At 40.4% G+C, this 19882-nt stretch overlaps 1 pseudogene; it reads right to left on the bottom strand.

Moving 5' to 3' along the window:
• Nucleotides 1-4752: 4752 nt before the first annotated feature.
• On the bottom strand, nt 4753-5532 carry LOC143671560 (cAMP-regulated phosphoprotein 19 pseudogene; annotated as a pseudogene).
• Between the last annotated feature and the right edge of the window lie 14350 nt (nt 5533-19882).

The following is a 19882-nucleotide window of genomic DNA, read 5'->3' as shown; positions in this document are numbered from 1 at the left end:
AGACAATATTTGGAAACGACATATCAGATAAAGGTCTAGTATCCAGAATTTATAAAGAGATTGTCCAACTCAACAACAAAAAGACAGCCAACCTAATTACAAAATGGGAAGAAGACTTGAACAGACACCTCTCAGAAGAGGAAATACAAATGGCCAAAAGGCACATGAAGAGATGCTCAACGTCCCTGGCCATTAGAGAAATGCAAATCAAAACCACAATGAGATATCATCTCACACCCACCAGAATGGCCATTATCAACAAAACAGAAAATGACAAGTGCTGGAGAGGATGCGGAGAAAGAGGCACACTTATCCACTGTTGGTGGGAATGTCAAATGGTGCAACCACTGTGGAAGGCAGTTTGGCGGTTCCTCAAAAAGCTGAATATAGAATTGCCATACGACCCAGCAATACCATTGCTGGGTATCTACTCAAAGGACTTAAGGGCAAAGACACAAACGGACATTTGCACACCAATGTTTATAGCAGCGTTATTTACAATTGCAAAGAGATGGAAACAGTCAAAATGTCCATCAACAGACGAGTGGCTAAACAAACTGTGGTATATACCTACGATGGAATATTATGCAGCTTTAAGACAGAATAAACTTATGAAGCATGTAATAACATGGATGGACCTAGAGAACATTATGCTGAGTGAGTCTAGCCAAAAACTAAAGGACAAATACTGTATGGTCCCACTGATGTGAACCGACATTCAAGAATAAACTTGAAATATGTCATTCGTAACAGAGACCAGCAGGAGTTAGAAACAGGGTAAGATAATGGGTAATTGGAGCTCAAGGGATACAGACTGTGCAACAGGACTAGATACAAAAACTCAAAAATGGACAGCACAATAATACCTAATTGTAAAGTAATCATGTTAAAACACTGAATGAAGCTGAAAAAAAAATAGGAATTTGCATTTCCACTTAACTTGGTGCCACTTTAACTCAGATTTGTGTTTATCTGCTTCTACTTAGAGATCTGTCTTTGTATTTAACTGAGATTCTTTTTTTTTTTAGAAATTAGGTAGATCAATTTTATTTTATTTTTGTATATTTCACAAGTATAATTTTCGAAGGGCTATTTGACAAATTTCAGCATAAACTCGAAACTTTATAGGTGTGTTCAACAAAAAGGCCATTTGCTCATGGCCTTTTTAGTAAAGGTAAGGTGTCATTTTGCATCACATATGACAGAGATGTAGTAACAGGTTTAGGACTATAATATTAAATAAGATGTTTTCTTTCAACTGCTCCTTAAGTGATAAATAACACAATACATCCATAATAGCTATCACACTACCAGTAAATCGATTTGCAGGATAAAAATCCACAAGCCTACCTATTTAAAAGACTGAAACTAATAAAACAGTATAAAAAAATCAGTGTTTTATCCTTAGGTTAACAATTCCAGTCAGATTTCTTTTTCGCAATTTTACAAGGTGTGTTGGGGTATTGGGAGAATAAGAGATGGGGAAGACTGGCAGTGCATGCTGAATTGCAGAGTTGGGACAGTGGTTCAAACTAGTCATTATCTAGATTAGGAAAATATTTTGTGGTGTACTGGAAAGTATATTACGGATTGAAAATTTCATCAGCCCTAAACACCATTTAATGAGTGCCATCAGTGGGCTTAAGAAATAAGCTGAGATGGGGTAAGGTGAAACAAAGCGAAAGAGAGAAAATGAAAAATGGAAATATTTGAATATTGCAGAATGTGAAAAGGCCAACAGAGAACTACTTGAGTGGCCACTCAGACGTGCTCTTCATATTCCTGGATTACCAAACACCAAGTTAAGAGCGCAAATTGAGTAGACATTCCATTCTGGCTTTGATAAAACTTCACTAATTTGGACTGAGAAATAATACATGTCTGATTTAGTAAAAAATATCAATGAATATTCAGAGGTATAGCTTTGTTACCTTCATGTAAGAGCAATAATGCCAACTATTGTAGTAGTAACAAGCAGACATACTTCCAGGCCTGTCTTGAAGAAAGTTAAGATGTATTTTTAAGTAAGCAGCACAAGAGTATTGAACAACTTGTAAAGAAACCACAAACATGCTGTTTCCCATTCATCAAAATAATCCTATAATCCATATGATCTCAACTTGCCAAAAACTATAATCGTCCTAGTGACCTTTAGCTTTCAAAAATGAAATGTTTCTCAAACACTACCCAAATTAGGAGCTACTGGAACATGAAACAAACAGGCCATCTATTTTAGAACTTAGCCAATTTTCATAAAATATTTATCTTCAACTTCAGTTTATGCCAACATTCATTTATGCAGGACAATGATTAAAATTAGCTATTCCCCACAACTCTGAAATCATATAAATGAACAATTAAGCTCTTCTAGTAAAAATCTTCATCTAGCAATGGTAAAACAGCCTAGAAGCATTCTTCAATAAGCTCAGCTTTGAGGCAGAACAACAACAACAAAAAAAAATAGAAAAATTAAAAACGTCTCTAAGCTAAGCACCAATAATGGAAGCTAAGCAACTACCCTAGGAATCTTTAGTGACAGGTCTTTTCCAATGGAAAATCCTGAGATTTGAAGGACTATGACTTTTCAGAAGGCAGGCTGGTTTAATGAGGAAATTTTACCTTTATTAAAGAAATAATCAACAATATTTTATTTTGGGCACTAACTCAGCATTTCACAGATCCTCAACAAGTTTTGAGGTAGGTTAAATATTAGCATCATATGTTACAAACTAAAACTCAGCATGGCTGAGTTTTAGGCCATCTGTCCCAAACCATAGCAGGAGTCCTATCATGATCAAGAATAACATGGTCTCTCTGATCTTTCAGATTAATCTTCTTAGATATGTGAATTTAATGGTGATAGTGTGCAGAAACCAATAAAAAGACCGGATATTACAGGAATTCTACTTTGGAATATTTTGTAATTCTTAAATTGATTCTAAAATGATTATACTTTGGAATAATCTACCTGCTCCCATTATAAATATATTTATATATTACTGATCCTTAAAACTACAAATGAGCACATTAGTCACACTTTGTCCTGTTTTACTGACTTGGGGAGTGGCAGAGCAGGAAAATAATCAGCAAGCTTTCCTCAGAGCAACTAGGCAGCCTTTAAATGTAGGTGCAATGCACAATGCACCATCTACTTGGATTTGGGGTCACAGGAAAGCAGGTATATAAATGGAGCGAAGATCCAGAAAGGATGCCTGAATTCAAAAGAGAGAAGGCTCTGTGCAAGTTAGTGATGAGGAGAAAAATGGTATCCTTTTAGGCTACTGATGCTTATTTATCATGCTACATAGAACAATTCATGGGAAGAGCTCTTCAAAGAGTGGTAAATAAGTCCCAAATACAAGTCTTACTAACTACATTAACCACAAGTAATATTAAATCAATCATTTTTTAAAATGACATCTATAGAAGCAAAATATTTAATTAAATATTTTAATATGGATAAATTCTACCTAGCAGGTTAATTATTCTAACTGTAGCAAGCCTAATTCATTTAGCTCATCCTGACATAGGTTCCTGGGCCAGTCTTCTCAAGAATTTGTTTCATCATAAAGTTCCTTTTATTTAAACAATAATCAAATACTACTAATAATACAGGACTAAGAGTGGTTAATTAACAACTGAGAAATTATAAGGGAAACATCATTATTTGCACTAAATACAGCATTCAGCAGAGCAAATTTAAAGAGTAAGAACACAGACATCTATGCTTCTAAATAGACCAAACAGCTAAACTCCATTTGAGTCAAAGAAGAAAAAAGGGAGGGGTGAGGGTAAGGGACAGAGTATGGAAGGTTTTTATTCTAGCGCCCCCAAAGTTGACTGTGGAAGTAAAAAGTTTCTACATTAAAAAAGTTTAGGGCGGGCCGCGGTGGCTCAGCGGGCAAAGTGCTTGCCTGCTATGCCGGAGGACCTCGGTTCGATTCCCGGCCCCAGCCCATGTAACAAAAAACGGAAAAACAAAATACAATAAAACAAGAAAATGTTTAAAAGTTGTTTCCCTTTCTTCCTTCCTTCCTTCCTTCTATCCTTCCTTCCTTCTCTCTGTCTTTCCTTTAAAAAAAAAAAAAAAAAAAAGTTTATATAAATTACATGAATTGCAATTTTCATAAAAGTCAGAATGAAACGTTCTGCATAGGACAAAAGATATGCCTAAGCAACATATCATTTTTGCACAAGGCCACTGAATGTCATGGGTATAAGTAACAAATGAAAAAGGCTTAGTCTATGACAGAATGAGTAAAGATTTCAATTTGGTGTTCTGTAAGCCCCAGTTTGTAAACTATTCTTAGTATACAAAAGCTCTAATGACATACAGAGTTCTGTGTAGGAATTCTTGTGCTTCTAGTTGGCACATCTACTTTTTTAAAGTGTGAAATTAATACAGACATTTGTGAGAGGTTGTGCAAAACTATTGTATTTACAAAAATGGCACAAAAGTGAATCCAACAGTCAATGCACATGCACATGTCATTCACATCAACAACAAAAAGTACTCTAATACTACAGAACTGAATAAGAATACTAGCTTCACCGGCAGCTGTTAAGCGCTAGAGTCACATAAGTTACACCAGAATGGGCAAATATTGCCCAAGTAAAATTCTACTGTTAAAGCTGAAACAGGTTTAAGGCCATTCAAGTTCAAGCACAGAGTCCCATCTATTTGTTTGTGTTTGAAATATGTAGCCTTTCTCCCAACTTGAGGTCTTAAACTTCTGCTTTACAAAATCCAAAAGAAATCAATACAATACAGGTTATATTAAATAAGAGTAACGTACAAAGCTATAATTAAGATGAAGGAAAATTCCAAAACATTAAAATTGTAAAACTTGTTGCTTGTTGGAACCAGCACTACACTAGGAGTTAGGTAATATATACAATTATTTTCAAGTAGATTACTTTATGTTGTTCTAACATGTCCTTTTCATCAGTGCACTGTTAAACTAATCAAAACTCTACACATATAATATTCCCTTACAATAGCAGCACCCACTACCGCTACCTGCAAAGCTGTCAGTCTCAAATGACTCAGTGAATGAAAGGAAACAAAAAGCTGAGAAGTAACATATTAAGGAGAAATATTGGGAGTTAGAAGATTCATGCAGTTCAGCGCTGTTAACCAGCCAGCCAGCTTGCTAGCCACAAGGGATGGTTTCCGCTGAGGATGGTCCTGTGGAGTAGGAATGTGGTCACCAGTGACCTCCGTCTTATCTGGGGCTGCAGCAGGAAGTTGCTTGTTCTTCATTTTCGCTTTGGCCATGTTGTAATCCCCAGAATCAAAATATTTTTGCCCTTTCTGTAATCGTTTTCTTAAGAAATCTGAACCTCCAGGCTTTTGACCTAGATGAGGATACCTTGCTTTTAATTTTGCTTCTTCAGCTTTCTCTGGACTAGTCACTTTATCTTCCATTTCCTTCTGCTCCTCCGCGGAGGCTGCCTCAGGGATTTCCGCGGACATAGCGCTCCCTCTTCAGATAAGACGCCGGGAAAAGAGGCAATTACCGAGGAGCCAAGGCCGCCCCCTGTTCCCGCTAGCGCCCGCCTGAGATTCTTTTTAAACTTACTGCCAATATAACTTTTCTTAGCACTGACATTTCTGATTAGTGAGAACATATAAGTTGTTTGCTAGCCTCTCTTCTTTATGTGAGTGTGCGATAATAAACCTTGTGGGCATCAACCCTGAAAAAAAAAAAACTGATCTGATTAAAACTAAAATAAATCAATATACTAGTTAAAAATATATATATTTACTGCATTTTAAATCTTTAACTTTTGGATGAGACCAAAAGAAAAAATGTTTATTCTGTCCAAAATTAAAATTTTCTATCTAATTGAACTTCTTGTCAGTTTATTGAGATGACTTAATTCAGCTTTATTTACTATGAAACCTAGAATAAGGAATAAAATCTGAATTTTTTTTTCAAGTTAATGTCATACCCTGATAAATTTCAGAGTATTTTGAGCAGAAAATTAGGAAGTATTTTCAAAGTCCCTTGAGGAACTGAAGAAAAAGTAGAACTATTAAACTTCTGTATGTGGGGAATTCCTGATATTTTCCTATATAATATAGGGTTCCCTATATAATAACCAAGGCCTTAATCATAAGACTTGCCTGTATGAAACACGTTTATGTAATGGCAAAACTGAACCTACTTATTATTAATGCCGAAGAGTCATCCCCAGAGAACCTCTTCTGTTGCTCAAATGTGATCTCTCTCTAAGCCAAACTCTGACCTTCCTCCACATGGGACATGTCTGCCAAGGAAATAAGCCTGGCCCTGGCACCATGGGGCATGACTCCCAGGGATGAGCCTGGCCGTGGGATTGTAGGATTAGTTTACCAAAAGGGGGGAAGAAATAGAGTTTCAATGGCTAAAAGATTTCAAATCGAGTTGAGAGGTCATTGTGAAGGTTACTCTTGGGCATACTGAAGCCACACATTACAAACTGCCACAATGTGGTAATTCTTAACCAACAGTGTTCCTGGAAACCCAAAGGAATACCCTAGGCTCCATAAAAGTTTTATTTATTAAGTTTGTATTCAGAGACTTAAAACCTCCAGATTGTTCCAATGCCAAATAAGCTCTGAAACCCAGAAATATGGGGCCCTCCAAACACAACAACCAGTTTCATCCCTCTGCCCCTCAATGACAATGCCTCTTTTCAGTCTTAAAAAAGTTAGAAAATTGTTGCCCAGATATCCCTCAAGATTGAGAGATAATTATCAAACGAAAGGGAGGAGTTGTAACTGGAAGTTAGGATTTCAGGCGTGATTATGGTTACTGAATTATTGTATAGCTATTTCTTTTTTACTTTCTGGTATATTAGGGCAGACAGAGAGAAAGAGCTGAAATTTTTTAATTGTAATACAGCTATGTTGATATCTGATAATGATTGCACAGCCTTTATTTTATGCCCTTGTGATTATAAAAATCTTGTGACTAACCTTCACTTGTGCCCATGTATGCAGTTTTTCAAATTTAGAGTCTTGTAATCAGTGAAGACAGCCCCTAATGTTTATTAATGAAAGAGCCTGGGTCAACCCATGACTAACCCACCCCAAGTCCAAAGTTATCTTGATAGCTGAAACTAGATCTAACCAAAATGGGATTGCCTAACATATGCAGTAGCTTAGACTTTAACAGATAAGACATGAATACCTCACTGTAATACCAAAAAACATGTCGATCTTCATATGAAAGCCACCATTTTCTTACATATATCCTCTGACTAAGCATGTAATCCCTCTGTGTATGTTCAATTATTAAATTACCTCTAATTACATCATTTGGGGTCATTGCACAGATTATCCTAAAACCTGCTCATCTTTTTTTTTTTTTCATGGGCAGGCACCGGGAATCGAACCCGGGTCCTCTGGCATGGCAGGCGACCACTGCCCATCTTTTAATGCTATAAAACTAACAGAATTACTGCTGTTCAAGGAGGTAGATTTTTGGGCCAATAAGCCATCTTATCTCCTGCTACATCCCTAGCACTACTTTTTCTTTCTTTAAATCCCCTTTGTCGGTCGGGTCAGTTTTTCAGCAGGCAAAATCATGCCGGAGACCCAGGTTCTATTCCTGGTGCCTGCTCATGCAAAAAAAAAAAAAATTTTTTTTTAAATAAAAAACAAAACCCTTTGCCACAAGAGCTTGTTATTTGAGTGCATGGGCAAAAGAATGCATCACCTTTGTCAGTAACACCTCCCATAATTCTTCCTTGTCCAGCTGACCAAGATGGTGCATAAGATACTCCAGGGTCCCATACCCCTAGAATCTTTGAACAAATCGCAGAAATTCTCAGACCCATCTCCGTCAAAATTCTGGAACATAGTCAAAGGGATGTGGTAACTGGGCAAGTGGTGAATTAAGAAAAAGCAGGCAAAATTCCTGGTGCCCTTGCTAGACCCTCCCCTATCCCTTCTCTGGTGAAGCGTGGAGCCAGCCTGAGCTCCCAATGTGAGGCCCTGGCCCTGGTCCAGAGAGAGCAGAGAACCCTTGTGGGCATACTGGGGTGCATATATGTCAGTGCCAATCTTAGGTGAAAACTTGTCTCAGGCTCCCCATCTGAGAATTTGTCCTGAAGGCAAATAAGCACTTGCAGAAAGCTAAATCAGTGAAAGAAACAACTCAGCTGAGGCAGCCTGGGGCAAATACTACCTGCATTTCATCATGAAATAGAGCACCCAGGAGAGGTAGAATATCTATTTCCAAGGGAGAAGAGGGTACATTTGAATTCCTGTACACTGGTCATTCCTGATGCCACAAGCAAGTACAAGCCCAGGACAAGAAGCCCACACAGACCTAGGTAAGACAAAGAAGACCCTGCATTTCACATTTGCCTCAGGCTGCTTTTGATAGGAGGGCTGAGCTCTGAAGGAGACCACTACCCACACAGAATGAATTTGCAAAGACTGTGAAAGGTGCTTTTTGCTTTGGTATGTTTGTTTATGTTAGCTCTTGGCATTGAAGAAAATCTCTGTCATATCACTAGCTGCATACACACTTAAGGAACAGATAGTTCAGGGAGTAAATCCCAGAGCGGTCACTTTAAAATATTAGGATGGTCAGTGGGCAACAAAAGATTATAAGATAATCAAAGAAACAGGAAAGAATGGCCCATCCACTGGAATAAAATAAAAATCCAGAACCCATCAAGGAAGAGGATAAGACATTGGGCAGACTAGACAAAGACTTAGAAGACAAAGGAAAACACGGCAAGAGACCTAAAGAATATGAAGAAAATAATGAATGAACAATATGAGAATCTCAATAAAGAGATACAAGTGTTTAAAAACAAAATTTGCAGAAAAAGCGCTACTGGAGGTGAAGACCACAATACTTGAAATGAAAAATTCTCTAAAGCGTTTCAACAGCAGCTTGGAGCTGGTAGATGAAAGAATCAGTGATTTCAACAATGCAAAAGAAATGATTCAGACCGAGGGGCAGAAAGGAAACAGAATTTAAGAGGCGAACAGAACCTAAGGCCTGTGGGACACCATCAAGTGTGCCAATATAGGCACTCTGGAGTTCCCAGAAGTTGAAGAAAGCAAGAAAGGGGCAGAGAGAATATTCCACAAAATAAGGACAGAAAACTTCCTCAATTTAATGAAAGACATGAATATGCACACTCAGGAAGCCCAAAGATTTCCAAACAAGGCGAAAACGGTCAACCCTTGAACTTCACTCTCTTTGACATTCTCAGCTGGCAGCAAAATCCCAAGCTCAGTAAGGTGCACCTATCCAAGTATTCTCCACTTTCGCCCAAGCAATTGAACTCTCCAGCAAAAAATTAAAACCAACGGATTCAGCTGTCTAGGGCAATTTACAAGGGCGGACACAATTCTCACATGAGCACTCAATGCTGCCCAATATTCTTATTGTATTTGCAAGAGCTAGTGAATGTTCTTTTCCAAATCTGAGACTATATATATATATATATATATATATATATATATATATATATATATACACCTCAATACTATATCACTGTAATTTCACGTTTTTTAATTACACAAATATTTTAAGTTCATTAAGGAAAGAATAAACACTGACAAGCAGGCCTTACTTATTGCTTTCCAGAGAAAATGAGGGTCTTTGGACAGGAGCTCCTGTATCAACCTCCTGGCACCTGTCCTGCTTTCTCTGCGCTCTGTCCTAAGAAGAGTGGAGGGACAGCCAAGCCCTAACTAAAGGCTTAGCCCCAGCTGTGCACAAAATACCATTCTCTCCCTCACCTTGACTTCTACAGTTACTGGTTCTCTAACTTCTACATCAATTTTTCTTTCTCTAATGGGTCAACATACTCTAAAAACTCCCAGGTTAAAAACACACACACACACACACCCCAATCAGTTTTCCTTGTCTTCATTTGCTCCCCACTCAGCAAAAGATGTTGAAAGAATCTTTCAGACTCACTTCCTCACAACCCCTTTCCCTCCTCAATCCACTGTTACGTAAATGAGCTAATGATGACCTCTGTGTGTTCATCCTGCGTGTTGTTTACTACTTCACATCAGCCTAGGCCTGTTAGCCAACCCCACACCCCCAAAAAAGTCTGCCAGTGTCAAACCCAAATTTTTACACATCTAACTGCTTTAAAAGTAGTTGTGGTACCAGCTCTCCCCTGGAGTTTTCTCTGACCCTGCTTCCCTTTCTGGGTGGTCCCCTGCATCACAGTCCCTGAAAGATCTCCTGCAGTGAGGGATTTCTCCTCTCACACAACCAGTCAAAGCACAGCCCCAATGAATACATTGCGTGTTACTCCCATCTAGTGGTCTTATCTTTTTTCCTTGATTAGCTCTGACATCCTCCAAGGCAAACCTTGTACCAACTGCAATCAGGCATTTATTTCAACACACCATTGAAACTGCTCTTCAGATCACTAGTAACCTCCAGGTTGCCAAATGCAATGTCCAATTCTTTATGCTTTCATCACTCAAACTACTAGTGACCCAGGTGGTAATTCAGCACTTCCTGAAATACTTTGCCTGACTTGCATTACCCTCTCCTGAAGAGTATCCTTCTTAGCTTCCTTTGCTAGATCGTCCTCTTGTCCCTGAGCCTCCTCTTTATGCACACATCAGGCCCACAGACCTAAATGCCATCTAAATGCTCATGACTCTGATTTTTCCATACACAGTGAGTTAGGATATTGCAAGGTTAACACAGCCAAAATTTAACATGTCCTGAACTTCCCACACACAAAAATCAATTCTTTCCCTGTCTTCTCCAGCTTAGAAAATGGTAACTCAATTCACCTAATGGCTTTACGCAAAAACCCTGGGATAACCCACAACCCTCTCCCTTTCTACACATCCCCATCCAACCCATCAGCATATCCTACTGATAGCCTCAAAATTGAATTTGTAGTCAAAACACTTTTCATCACCTCCATTCCTACTACCTAGTACAAGCCATTATTATTTAACACCTAATCATATTGCAAACTTTCTCTTCTACCTTCTTGCTCTCTTTGTTCACTACCATCCATTCCCCACACAACAGCCAGTGATTATTTTTGCAGGTACTTAAAATTGGTCTTTTCTTCATTTAAAATCTTCTAATGGACCTTCAACTAAACTTCAGGTAAAATCCAAACTCCAAACTCCAACCTACAATCTACAGGGCCATATGTGATCTCTTCCTCTCTGTCCTCATCTCCTGCCACTATCCCTCTACCTCCAGCATCCTGAACCATCTTTCCATCCACCAAACATGCATCCTATAATCTAAATCTGATGAACAATTACATCTTCAGAGACTAAGAGCCTTGACTTGACACAGTCTGGATGGAGAAGAAGCCATCCAGGTGGACTGAGGAGCAGCATTTGGAGAGCACCTCTGTATAGTGGGATAAAGCTGCAGTGAGGGAGAAAGAGGCAAAGCCTGACACTGGACCTCCACATTCCCTGAGAAGTGATTTCTTCATATGTGAGTAAAGGTAGCTTGGGGTTCATGGAACGTGGTGGGAGGGGAAATCAGGCATCAGTGAGATGACCCATGACTGGAAGGGAAGGTAATGGAACAGATAAGGATTCCAATATGCCTGACTGCAAAAGAAAGGGGAGAGATCAAAAGAAAAAGCAATATTGAGGGCCAGACATTGCTTTTTTCTGAGCTGAGATTCAGGCACATTTAAATGTCAATGGACACTGATCCTTAAAGTGTGAGAACATAAAAAGACAAGAGCGGAAACACTCAATAGTGTGAGAAAGGGTTCTGAGAAAGCAAAGAGAATGAGCTCCAAACCACAGATGTGGAGACTGGACCTTTGTTGCAGGAATACTTTTTCCATTCTAATAGGATGGGAGGAGGAGGTGATAGATGAAGATGTGGGCAGATATGCGGGTTTTTTGTTAAACAAACAGCAAGAAAGACCTAACAAGCTACTAGCTTTGGAAGGAAATGAAAAACTACATTGGCTTGATAGTTGACTTCTTTATAATTTTCATAGAATACATAATCTTGATGTTAAATTGTGCAGAAACATAAAAAATGAAGGAATGCACCCAATTCTTTGTATAAATCCATTCTAATAATGTCTGTATAAACTGATAAATCTAGCAGAAACAGAAACAAGTATAGCTCGATTTCATTTATGGAGATGCAAAAATCTTAAATACAAGGAAAGCAAAGAACTCCAGCAGTACATTAGAAGAATTCAACATTATAACCAAATAGAGATCATTGCCATAAAGTAACGGTGGCTCATTATTAGGAAAATGATTCATAGTTTTCTCCATATTGATAGCTCAAAAGAAAAAAACATAAGACAAAAGAACCCACCCCAATAAAGATGCTACAGTGAGACGATTCAGGGCTCTGTCCCATGCACAGAATCTTTAAACAAACACCAAGACCTGGCAGAAACAACTTTCTAAAAGCTCCAATAACAGTTAAAGAACTTCAAATGCTATCTAAATCATAGTAATAAAATGAATCTCAAGCATATAAGAAAAGCAACCAGAAGAATTCAGAAAATTTACCATCTACTAAGTTATGTAACAAAAGTCAATACTGTCCTACGTGGGAAGCAAAATTTAGTTTAAAAATACAATATGAAATTCACTAATAATGACTTGAAGTTTTAATTATAATTTTAATTTAAAAAGTTAAATAATGTAAAGAAAAATATAGATAATGGAACAAAATACTTAAAATCCTAGAGAAAAAAAAAAACCCAGCCAAAAACATACAGAATCTATTAAATGAAAACTACACCACAGCTTCAGAAGCATGTAAAAGGAGATACCTGCTTTGTTGGTGAAAAGATCATTACAGATATATCAGTTATTCTTGAATTAAATCTATAAAATCCATTTCATTCTAATTAAAAACCTAAGCAAATTTTATTCTTATTTTTAATATTGGGAGTTGGTGAGCTACATAGAACGATTTTAAAATTCATGCGGAAAGCCAATGGGTAGGAATGTCCAAGAAAATTCAAAAAAAAAATGAACCAAATATTTGAGAGGAAAACTAGGCTACTAAAACATTGAAATGTGTTACAATGCTTTGGTGTGGAGGGCCAGGAGCAATCAATCAGACCCAAGCAGGGAAAGTCCCCACAACATTGGGGCAGAATGTCCCCAAGAGTTAAACAATAACCAATGTTAGGAAACTGAGAGAATGGGATGTGTTTTGGCAACAGCTAACGGCACTTTTCTGCTTCTATGATACGCTTGCTTGTTAGCAACTGCAAAACCACAACATGATTTTAGCCTTTATAAGCACATCTTGAAAACCTCTGGGGGCTGCTCTCTGAATCTTCCTTCTTGGAAGTTCCTGAGGCAGTCGCCAGCCAGCTAATAAAGACTTCAAATTGGTTTGCAGTTTTGAATTATGTGGTCTGTCTTCCCGTGCGCCCCACAACATTTGGAGCCCCAGCAAGATCATACTTAACGGGACGTCTGGTGACCACAGGTCCTGGGGATCGCCCCTGGAACTGAGGTCCAGCCTAGGGGAAGGCCTCGGAGAGACGTTCCTCCGCCCCAGGCAAGGACCAAGAATCGGGCCGGTTCTACAGGACCCTCTGAAATTATACAAAATCTGGTGGAGTCATCTATTTCTGGAAACCTCACCGGTGAGTACAGGTCTGTTATTGGCTCCAGTGAGCACCTCTGGAAGGCTGGACGCAGCATTACTTCTGAGGTCAGGTCCCAGAACAAGACGTTGCCCGGGGCTTCTGGTTAGGAATCAATTAAGGAGAAGGCTTTTGTGTGTCTTGGTTTAGTTTGTCCCTTCTCTCATCTGTTGGTCTCGTCGCATTCTGTGTCGTTCTTGTCATAATTGCCATGGGTCAGTCAAGCTTATCTGTCTGTACTCCCCTTCAATGTTTTTTGAAAAATTTCCAGGAACTTCAGCAGAAGGCCAGAAACTATGGAGCCGCTGTCAATGCCTTCAATTTAAAAAAAAAAATTCTGCTCACGGGAGTGGCCAACTTTTGGTTCTGGGTGGCCTCCTGAGGGAACTGCAGATCTATGTGTGGCTTATAAAGTCTAAAGGACAATTTTTGGTAATCCAGGTCACCCTGACCAAATTCCCTTTATACTAATTTGAATTGAAATCTTAACAAAAAAACCCAAGTGGTTATGGTCTTGCCTGGAGTGCTAAAAAGAAAGACCTCCCAGAGCCAACATGGCCTTCTTAATAAAAACCTCTCAAAAAGAAAAAACTAATGGGATTCCAGTATTGACAGGACCACCGGAAGATCTGCTCTTGATGGACCCTCCCCCACACCCAACAGCCCCTCCGCCCCCTCTAAGACCAGAGGGGAGAAACGGCCAAGAGGCGGCAACCAGCCCCTCTAATAGCCGAGAGGTGACCTTCAGTCCCCCCATACCAGAAGTGGCTCTGCTTACCACCCTTCTCCTGGTTCACAATCACCGGATTCTTCCCGACCCCCAGTTTTACCCTTGAGGCAGGTTGGCTCTGCCCCGGGGGACAACGACCCACCTTTCATGGTCTATGTCCCCTTTCCCTATAGTGATCTATATAATTGGAAAAACCAGAATCCCTCTTTCTCTGAAAAGCCCCAAGGGCTCATCTCCCTGTTGGAGACTGTCTTTTTTACCTACCAACCCACCTGGGAGGACTGCCAACAGCTCCTCCAGGCCCTCTTCACCTCCGAGGAACGAGATAGTCAGGAGAGAGGCGAGGAAGTTAATTCTTGGACCTGATGGACAACCTACTACTGAATCAACCCGATTACAGGCTATGTTCCCCTCCACCCACCCCGGATGGGACCCCAACACTGATAGAGGTAAGGAGGCTCTCGGTTGGTATCACCAGACTCTGCTCCGGGGAATACGAGCAGTGGCCAAGAAGTCGACCGACTTGTCTCGGGTAAGCGAAACCATACAAAAGCTGGACGAATCTCTGGCCGCTTTCCTTGAGCGTCTCCTTGAGGCATACCGCTTGTACACCCCTATAAATCCAGAGGTGCCCGAAAATAGGCGAGCCATAAATATAACATTTGTCACCCAGTTGGCCCCAGATAAAAGAAAAAAATTACAGAAATTAGAAGGATTTAAGGGTAAAGTGCTGTCTGAACTGATAGAGATTGCCCAAAAGACTTTTAATAACAGAGATGACCTCAGGACCACGCAGTCCAAAAACATAGCCAAAATTTTAGTATCTTCAATGGCTGAACAGGAAAAACAAAAAGGTAAACGGAAAACCATTGAAAAAAGAAAGGGAAACCAAGGAAAAAGGTTGGGCGTAGGTGCAAACCAATGCACAAAGAAAATGGACATTGGAAAAATGATTGCCCTAAAAGAGGACTTAAAGGACTGAAACCTGTCCCCATTCTAGTTGAAGAGGTGAATTGATGGGGCCGGGGCTCCATTTCGTTGAGCCCCCGGGAGCCCAAGGTCACCTTAGAAATCTGGGGCAAGCCTATAAAATTTCGTATGAATACTGGGGCGACATTCTCCATCCTCCAGCAGGCAGAAGGGCCCAGATCTAAGGAGAAAATCCCCATACAGGGAGCAACTGGAAAGACAGAGTCTTACCCATAAACTAAGACTAGGATCACTAACCTTGGGGAAGGAACTGTCACCCACTTATTTCTTATAATGCCAGAGTGTCCATACCCCCTTTTGGGGAGAGACCTTCTCCAGAAATTATAAGCCACCATCTCTTTCAAAAATGATTCGGCCGGGTGGACCACAGTGGCTCAGCAGGCAAGAATGCTTGCCTGCCATGCCAGAGGACCTGGGTTCGATTCCCGGTGCCTGCCCATGTAAAAAAAAAAAAGACAAAAAACGATTCAGCCAAGCTCTCCTTCAATACAAACCCCTCAGCAATCCTCCTCACTTGCCCCTTATCGGAAGAGTATTTACTTACTGCAGAAGTGGCGCTGCTGGCCCCAGGCCCATATTTGCGGGAATTTAAAGAAAAAATATCAGACATATGGGCAGAAACTAACCTACCAGGATTAGCCTCCCACCAGCCTCCCATTGTTGTCCAGCTGACTAGCACCACCACCCCAATCAAAGTCCCACAATACCCAATAAGCTTAAAGGCTAAAAGAGGTATTGCAGTCCATATCAAAAGACTCCTGGAGGCAGGTATTCTAGTCCCCTGGCATTCGGCCTGGAGCACTCCCCTTCTCCCGGTCCGAAAACCCGGGACTGATGATTTCCAGCCAGTACAAGATCTCTGACAGGTAAACAAAAGAATTGAAACCATTCACCCCACTGTGCCTAATCCATATATGCTCTTGAGCCTGTTACCTTCCAGCCAGCAGGTCTACACTGTTCTGGACTTAAAGGATGCCTTCGTTTCGCTTCCCCTGGCCACGTTAAGTCAATCCATCTTTGCTTTTGAATGGACTGACCCAGGAGGGGGTTCTCTGGACAACTAATCTGGACTCGGTTGCTGCAGGGTTTCAAAAATTCTCCCACCCTGTTCGATGAGGCCTTAAGCCAGGATCTGGTTCTTTTTAGACAAGAGCATCCAGAGATAACCCTCCTACAATATGTGGATGACCACTTACTGGCAGCTAATAACCTGTCAAACTGCAAAAAGGCAACCAAAAATTTATTACAGAAACTAGCCCAGTTGGGCTATCGGGTCTCAGCCAAAAAGGCCAAACTAATAGCTCTGACCCAGGCTCTAAGGTGGGAAAAAGGGAAGGTTGTCAACATCTGTACGGCCAGCAAATATGCCTTTGCAACTGCGAACGTCCTTGGGGCACTATATCAAGAGTGGGGACTTTTAACATCGGGAGGAAAGGAAATAAAAAATATACCAAAAATACTCGCCTTGCTAGAGGCTATCTGGTTGCCAAAAAGGGCAGCCGTTATACATTGCAAAGGACATCAGACTGCCGAAACTCAAATCACCAGAGGAAATGCCCTGGCTGATAAAACAGCAAAAGAGGCTACCCAAAAACCAGTGGGGATGCTGCAGATACTTCCTGTTTTACCGGGGCAAGTGCTGCCGAGCCCTCCAAAACATACCGGGGAAAAATTAGACAGGGCGAAACTCTGGGCACTAAAACAGATCTGGATGGTTGGAAAATTCTCCCGGACACGAGAATCCTAGTGCCAGAGCACCTGGGGAAAAATTTGGTTACCCAGGTACACCAAAGTGCACACCTGAGCAGTACGAAACTAATTTACAGAGAAATTACTACATTTCCCGATTGCAACAACAAGCCCAGCAGGTATCGTCCAGATGCCACATTTGTGCCCAGGTAAATTCCGGCTGAGGGAAAGAAACACCCCAAGGAACTAGGTTGAGGGGACAAGCCCAAAGGGAACAGTGGGAAACAGACTTCACGGAAATATTACCTGGTCCATATGGATACAAATACCTATTAGTCTTCATTGACACCTTCTCCGGATGGACTGAGGCATTTCCTACCAGAACCGAGACAGTACAAATAATAATAATTAAACTAGTTTATGAAATTGTCCCCCGATTTGGCCTCCCAACTGCATTGGGGTCCGACAATGGGCAGGCATTCATCGCCTGAATTACACAATTATAAACAAAAATGTTAAATATCAAATAAAAATTACACTGCATTATAAGCCACAGAATTCAGGGCAAATTAAAAGAATGAATAAAACAATAAAGGAAACTTTAAATAAACTAAAGCTCGAGACTGGTGAAAACTGAGTGAGTCTCCTTCCAGTTGCCCTCCTAAAAACTAGATGTACTCCCTGTGTAAAGGGAATTACCCCATATGAAATCATGTTCGGGCAACCACCCCCACTAACCCCTAAATTGGGAGAAGAAAAAATAGCTAAACTGAATAACCATTCTCTTCTAAAATCATTGCAGGCCCTGCGATCTGCCACCCAGCAAAACTCGGGAACTGGTGGACGCAGTTCATCTGGGACCAACAAATCCTGACGCTAAAAAAGATCTATTTCAGGTGCAGCCCAGAGACCTAGTCTGGATAAAGAAGCTTCAGCCAGCCACCTTGAAGGCCCAGTGGACGGGACCCCTGCCAGTGATATAAAAACGTATTTTCCTGGTCCCCATGGCTGACCACGCTCTTGTCCACCATAGCAGGGCCCCTAATTCTCATATTATTAAGGTTAATGTTTGGGCCCTATATAATCAACTGTCTAACCTCATACGTGCAAAGAAAAATAAAAAATGTTAAATTATTAGTCCTTGGAACCCAATATCAGCAAATTTATACTCAAAGTAAAGAAACAATGATTTGATTCTCTCATAAAAGCGGTGGGGAATGTGGAGGGCCAGGAGCAATCAGTCAAGCCCAAGCAGGGAAAGTCCCCACAACATTGGGGCGGAATGTCCCCAAGAGTTAAACAATAATCAATGTTAGGAAACTGAGAAAACGGGATGTGTTTTGGCAACAGCTAACGGCATTTTTCTGCTTCTATGATCCGCTTGCTTGTTAGCAGCTGCAAAACCACAACATGATTTTAGCTTTTATAAGCACACCTTGAGAACCTCTGGGGGCTGCTCTCTGAATCTTCCTTCTTAGAAGTTTCTGAGGCAGTCGCTGGCCGGCTAATAAAGACTTCAAATTGGTTTGCAGTTTTGAATTGTGCGGTCTCTCTTTCAGTGCGCCCCACAACATTTGGCAATTCAAATCATTTGATCACACCACCAGGTTAAGCCAAAACAATCAAATGAACACAATAGGACGTCCCAACGGTTTCAAATGCCGATGGGAATGTAGTGTATGACAGAAGAGGCATTTCAACTCAGTAGGGAAATTAGCTCTTTAAATATTTACTAATTCAATTAAAGGTATGGGGATATGCTGGCTTGAAAGGATGTATGTCCCCTAGAAAAGCCATATTTTAATCTAAATCCCATTTCATAAAGGCAGAATAATCCCTATTCAATACTGTATGTTTGAAACTGTAATCAGATCATCTCCCTGGAGATGTGATTTAATCAAGAGTGGTTGTTAAGCTGGATTAGGTGATGACATCTCTCCGCCCATTTGGGTGGGTCTTGATAAATTTCTGGAGTCCTATAAAAAAGGAAACATTTTGGAGAATGAGGAGATTCAGAGAAAGCAGAGCAAAACAACATAGTCACAAGAAGCAGAGTCCACCAGCCAGCGGCCTTTGGAGATGAAGAATGAAAATGCCTCCCGGGGAACTTCATGAAACAGGAAGCCAGGAGAAGAAGCTAGCAGATGACCCCGTGCTCGCCATGTGCCCTTCCAGATGAAAGAGGAACCCTGACCGTGTTCACCATGTGCCTTTCCAGATGAGGGAGAAACTCTGACTGTGTTCGCCATGTGCCCTTTCACTTGAGAAAGAAACCCTGAACTTCACTGGCCTTCTTGAACCAAGCTGTCTTTCCCTGGATGCCTTAGATTGGACTCTCCTATAGACTTGTTTTAATTAGGGCATTTTCTCAGCCTTAGAATGGTAAACTAGCATCTGATTAAATTCCCCTATTTAAAAGCCATTCCGTTTCTGGTATATTACATTCCAGCAGCTAGCAAACTAGAACAGGGGACAAGTTAATAGCCATTAACAAAACAAGATCTGGATCCTTCCCTCAGTCTATGCTTAAATCAATTCTAGGCAAGATAATGTTTAAACACAAAGAAATAAACTTTCAGAGGAGAGCCTATGTGAAAACTTATGGGTAGTAAACATTGAAATAAGCCTCTGTGAGGAGTTTTACCAAAAGCAAAAGATACATTGACAAGATGGATTTATTTACATTATATAGGAAATAGTGGCAAAACCTTCATATGATAATTTTCCTCAACATTATATAGGAAATAGTGGCAAAACCTTCATATGATAATTTTCCTCACAAAGTTCAGATTTCTCTAACATACAGACAATTCTATTGATCCTAATGTATAAACAGCTCTAAGGAAAGAAAAGTTGCTTTACTCTACTGTA

Source organism: Tamandua tetradactyla, chromosome X, assembly GCF_023851605.1.
Source record: "Tamandua tetradactyla isolate mTamTet1 chromosome X, mTamTet1.pri, whole genome shotgun sequence".
NCBI classification, from domain to species: Eukaryota; Metazoa; Chordata; class Mammalia; order Pilosa; family Myrmecophagidae; genus Tamandua; species Tamandua tetradactyla.
The sequence above is the reverse complement of the archived record's forward strand: the minus strand, read 5'-3'. Positions and strand labels throughout refer to the sequence as shown.